This window comes from Dendrobium catenatum, unplaced genomic scaffold, assembly GCF_001605985.2.
Source record: "Dendrobium catenatum unplaced genomic scaffold, ASM160598v2 fragScaff_scaffold_506, whole genome shotgun sequence".
Taxonomy (NCBI): Eukaryota; Viridiplantae; Streptophyta; class Magnoliopsida; order Asparagales; family Orchidaceae; genus Dendrobium; species Dendrobium catenatum.
The window spans coordinates 1,307,676-1,313,735 of NW_021318968.1; positions in this window are offsets into that span (position 1 = coordinate 1,307,676).

Sequence of the window (6,060 nt, forward strand, 5' to 3'; positions counted from 1 at the left end):
CATCATTAATGCCTTCAAATTTCCAACGAACGGTGCATGATCAATGGATTCAATATCGGCCGTCCATTCAAACTACTCCCAATTCGCCCATGATCTCACGCCTATTTACGGGCTATGCCACTCCAGAAAAACTATAAATAGAGCCCTTATTCTACACAAAGGGGACTCAAGTGAAGAGAGAGAAGAAGAGGATAAAGGAGAAAAAGAGAATCCCCTCCTCCTCGACCACCGCCGGAGCTCTTTCCGTCGTCCGAACACGCCGGGATTCTGCTGGATATTTAAGAGAATGCCAGAATTCTTCCCAACTTCCACGGGATGTGGAAATTCTTCTTAATTAACGACAGAGTTCACTCCTGACGCCGAAACTCCGCCCAAGTGAGGCCGAAGTTCTCCTCTAGCACCAACAGACGTCGGATTTCTACCCGACGTCGCACCTTCACTCTTCGCCAAGTTTCTACCCGACGCCGGACTTTTACCGGTTATCGGACTTCGCTGGATGTCTACACGAAGATGAATTTCTTTCCATTATTGGACTTTTACTTGACGCTGTCCTTCTGATCTTCGTCGACATATTACAATCTTTCCGACCTCCGTCGCCCGCCGACTACGATCCTTCCGACCAAACGAACATGTCAACAATGACTCTTTGTATTAACATCATGTAATGTACTCCATAAGATGTACATCAAGCTAATACCTTCCATTAAGGAAGGACCTCATTTGTAATCAACTACAATACTAGTGGATTCATTCAAACTGGGCTAGGCCCCGTGGTTTTTTCCTCCTTTTCAGGGGGTTTCCACATAATAATATTGGTGTCTCATGTGAATGCTAGATCCTCTCTCTTATCTGATTGCATGCTGGATTTTCGTACAATGCTAAGACGATAAACTTTATATTTCTCTACTGCCGCGAATACTCCTGGACTCAACAATTCATATCCAAGGTTTTGTTTGAAACGGCTTTATTACTATTTCTTAGAGGAGCTTTTTGTATTAATTTTTTTTAAGAATAAGTAAAAAATTCGTTTCAAACAAAGCCTAAATTTATTGTGATTTAAAAAAAAAAAATTTAAGGATTCTGTAATGGAGTTATTTGTAATGTGATCGTATGATTTTATTAGATGTGATTGTTTAATCTTTCTCTTGGTTTCCCATATCTAAATCTTTTAATGACAATGCATTTCTCATGCAAAATTTCATCACATTAATTGAAGCAGGAATTTCATAAGTACCTATTTGTATGCATCCAAATTATCCCTTTCTATATATATATATATATAGATATATATAATATGTGATATGATTTAAACTACGTTACCCGTCTCTCCTTTTATCAAGCCGTTCAGTCTTCTCAACCGCTTCTCCCGTCTGCATTCTCTTCTCCACGTCTTCCACGTAGCAAACCAGCCCAATCTCAGCCAGTTTATATCTCTCTTCGCCTCCTTCAAACATCACCGAGCCCACCCAAGGTGATGGTTTGCGCGTGGCTTTGATGCCGGCGGATGGCGGATGGCGGCGGCGAAGATGTAGAGAAGTAGGACCATAAGAGCTGAGAAGATGATGGAGGCTATGAGTTTGCTGAGGAGGCATTTCTTGGCCTAGCTGGTTAGCTCGCCGGGTAGCCACAGAGGCCCGCCGCAGAGCCGGTCATCGCCTGCTTTTTGTATGCTACTCTTACCTCTTACCTCTATGTGCAAAATGACTAACATAATTATAGTTCTTAATTCTTATGAATTTATATCTATAAAACATATTAGCTATTAGGGCATCTTAAATTCCACTTTGAGATTTGGGCTCAGCGCATTCCCCGTCGCCACCTCTTCGTCCTTCGTCTTGTCCAGCTCCCCAAAGTCAATAAACGACCGGAAGTCCCCGTCGTCGATCCTCTCCAACGCCTCCTGTATTATCTTCACGGCATTAACCAGCCCGCCGCCCGTTGCTGAAGTCAACTCTCCGACAGCTTACATGCGGTGGGCCCACAGACCGAAGTTGCCGAAGAACTCGATCGGGATTGCGGGGGACGAGCGAGCATCGACCGGCCGTTCACCGCCGCCCCGACCTTGGTTGGATCGTCGGCTTCGAGGCCCCTCGCCAACGATATCAGGTTGGCGATGAATAGCATTAATGTGATTAAGAACCTATTAAACACAACAATTTAGTGATAGTTTTATAATTAAAATTAGGTTAATATATTCTAAGCAAATTTTAGTTTAGAACTTTAAAAATTTTAAATTTAATTTCAAATAAATATGTTATATGAATTGCACTATTTTTAAAATAAATTCAAAAATTTTTAAAATTTTTCTGATTCAAAATTTAATTATAACATTTTCACACATTTTCTTCTAAAATTATAAATCATCTTGCCAATAGTTTGTAGGCTGATATTGAGTCGGATTATTTCATTTTAATAAAATTCTACTAAATAAAATATAGTCATAATATTGTAATAAAAAAATTAGCCAGCTTAGATTAATTTAAATATATAAATTAATTTAAAGATTTTTAGATCATATATATATAGAGAGGTAAAGAATTGGTGTGTGATTACATACTACATATTTGATGGCAATTACATATTTAATATTTTAACTTTAATATTTCTTTGTATATCAATTCAACTCCCCACTCCTCCCTCTCCCAGCCCAAGGAATTCTTAGCCATCATCCTCTTACTCTTCAAATGCACCTTCTTCACTTCCACCCTCTCTCTTCCCTCCATGACCACTACCTCCTCACTTCACCTCATCCACCACTTCACGTGATAGAACTCATTTTCTTCAACGCCTTCGTGCGACAGTTTGAACACATGGGCCTCAGTCGTCCCCTCAACCTCTTCCCGCTCGCCAAATCTACATGCCAAGTTTCATGGGAATGCTCTTTGATGATCATTAATGGACATCGGTCAGTTGGGCACTCTCAAGGCGGTTTGTGTTGGACAATCAAAGTTGCAGTTGGTTGATGCGACGATGAATTAGATTGATGGTGAAAATCTAACAAGGCATGGAAGGATGATGAAACACTTTATAATTGTAAATTTTTGAAAATGAGCTCCTATTGCAAAAAATATATCTTAATTTTTTTGTAAAGATATCTTATAATTATAGTAAAATATTATACTATTTTCTTTTTGTGTTTTATACTCATGATTTATCTTTGTAATTGGAGTTCATTTTGCAAATTTAAAAAGTGAATCATCATCCTTCATAAGCCTTGTTAGAATTTCCCCATCAATCCAATTCATTGTCACCTCAACCATCTCCAACTTTGACTGCCCAACATAAACTTTCTTGAGAGCACCAAATCGGTTGATGTACAATAATAGTTCTCCAAAATCATTACCTTGAAGTTGGGAGTGCGAAGGTTGGAGAGCAGGAAGATGTTGAGGCGGCCGGTGAGGCCTATGTGTTTGAACCGTCGATTGCAACTGTTGAAGAAAATAACGACGTGAAGTGGTTAATGAAGTTGGATGAAAAGGTGGTGGTTTAGGAGGGGAGGGATGGGGTGGGGGTGGAGAGGGTGGATTTGAATAGGAGGGCGAAGGCTGAGGATTCGCTAGGGTGGGAGATGGATGACGGGTGGAGACTTCATGGCCATGGAGAGATTGGGTGAGGGGATAAGAGGGATGGCCTAGGTTATCTGCTTGCTTGATTGATTAGATATTTGCTATTCTTGATCGAACATATTTTAACTTGTAGCCCTCGACAGAAGACTCGCATCATTCCATTCAACCTCAATAATCAAGATGAATTTTAATATTTATTTTATTTAGATTGTATTGCAGTCACCATCCATCCCAACAAGGTTCATTCGTGGTGTCGCCCCTTATAAAATGAAAGAAATATGAATTTGAATTTTGAACACTTGGTTTAAAATACGCTTCAAAAAACTAAATTAGAAACAAAATTTTGAAGTTGAACTTTGCACTAATTCATAAATGATTTAATAAACAATTTAAAATTTGAACATGAGTTCAAACTTAATCGATGCGAACCAACCTCATCAGTTTGATATAAGTTTTAGTAGGGCACGGGTCGGGTTCGGGTTCAACCTGTAATTAACCCGGCACTATTCTACTCGACCTGAAATTAACCCGTTTCGGACCCGAACAACACCCGTTTCGGGTCCTGGTCAACATGAACCCGACAAGCTATGGGCATGCATTACTAAATTTATTTATTTAAAACTAAATTAAATTAAGATAAGATTTAATTCAATAAATTTAAAAGAAATAAATCTTAATTCAATTTAGACAACATGATTTATTATTTTTTTGGAAATATCATTTACTTATTTCATAACAATCTCTTAAAATCCTCCTAAATTAATTAAAAACGGGTCAAATCGGTTTGATTTTGGGTTTCTGGGTCAACCTGAACCCTACCCGATTTTAATCCCTAACCCAAACCCAAAATTTTTGGGTCAGGTTCAGGTCTAGTTTTCGAGTTATGTCAAATATTGACGCCCCTAAGTTTAAGTAGGCATTGACTACATTTGAACACCACATTATTAGTTGAATTAAGATTGAAACTTTAAAATAATGGGCTCAACAGCTTTGAAATTAATCTTTGAAAATGGGTTCGATGGAGGTTCAAACCAAAGGATCAAAACGTATAATATGTCCTAAAGTGTGGTTCAAAACCATTTTCTTATTTTATTTGGTTTGTTATAAATATAATTGCTCAACTTAATACAAAGGATGAATGTCACTCTATTGTACACGATATTAGAGAAGAAAATATAACATTTGATATCTCTAAATTTACATTAATAATTAAATTAGAATTTTTAAATTTTTTTTACTAATGACAAATTCTAGGAGATGAAAAAATAACGTAAAATTAACTGGTAATTGAAGTGAATGTTAACACTTAAAGAAGGTTGAATTAGAGTTTTTTATTTAACTGTTTTGTTAACTTTAATTTGAAAAAGATTTATTTTCTTTTTTCTCTTTTCTCAATGAAATGAATTGGCATGTGAGTAAAAGTGAGAAAATAAAGAGTAGGTGAAAAATGGAGTGTAAACTAGTTTTTATGAGGTTCGATGCAAATGCCTACATACACGCCATAAGAATTCATGGCCATGGAGAGATTAGGCGAGGGGAGAGGAGGTCTGGGGTGGGGTGGTAGAGAGATATGATTGAATATATGTATGTGAATGAGGCTTAAAGTAGGCAGGTGGTGGGATTTGGAGTTTGGATAAGATGGAGGGAAATGGTCGGGTTCAGTTGATCATGTGGGTGTCTGAAAAATTTTCATATTCTTTAGAAGATTTTGAGCTATAATTGAAGGAATTGGAGAAATGGTTAATATTTCTTATATATAATTTCAACTGCCCACTCCTCCTCCCTCTCCTCCCAACCCAAGGAATTCTTAGCCTTCGCCCTCGTACTCTTCAAATGCACCTTATCCACCTCCACCCCTTTCTCCCCTCTAGGACAAGTACCTCAATGCATCTCATCAACCACTTCATGTGACATGACCTTGTTTTCTTCAATGCCTGAGTGCAACAGTTTGAACACATAGGCCTCAATGGTCACCTCAACCTCGCCCTGCTTGCCAAACTATACACATCCAATTTTATGAGAATGGTCATGGAGGATTATTATAGGACATCGACCGGTTGCGTGCTCTCAAGGCAATTTGTGTTGGGCAATCAAAGTTGGAGTTGGTTGATGTGATGATGAATTAGATTGATGGGAAAAATCTAACAAGGCATGTGACAGATGATAAAACACTTTATAATTTTAAATTTGGAAAATGCGTTCATATTGCAAAAAATATATCTTAAAATTTTTGTACAAATATCTTATAATTATAGTAAAATGTTTTACACTTTTCATTATGTGTTTTATACTTCTGATTTATCTTCATAATTGGAGCTAATTTTAGAAATTTACCATTAACTAGTGCCTTATCATCCTTCATAAGCCTTACTAGAATTTCCCATCAATCCAATTCATTGTCACATCAGCCATCTTTAGCTTTAACTGCCCAACATAAATTGCCTTGAGATCACCAAATCAGTTGATGTACAATAATAGTCCTCCAAAGTTGTTG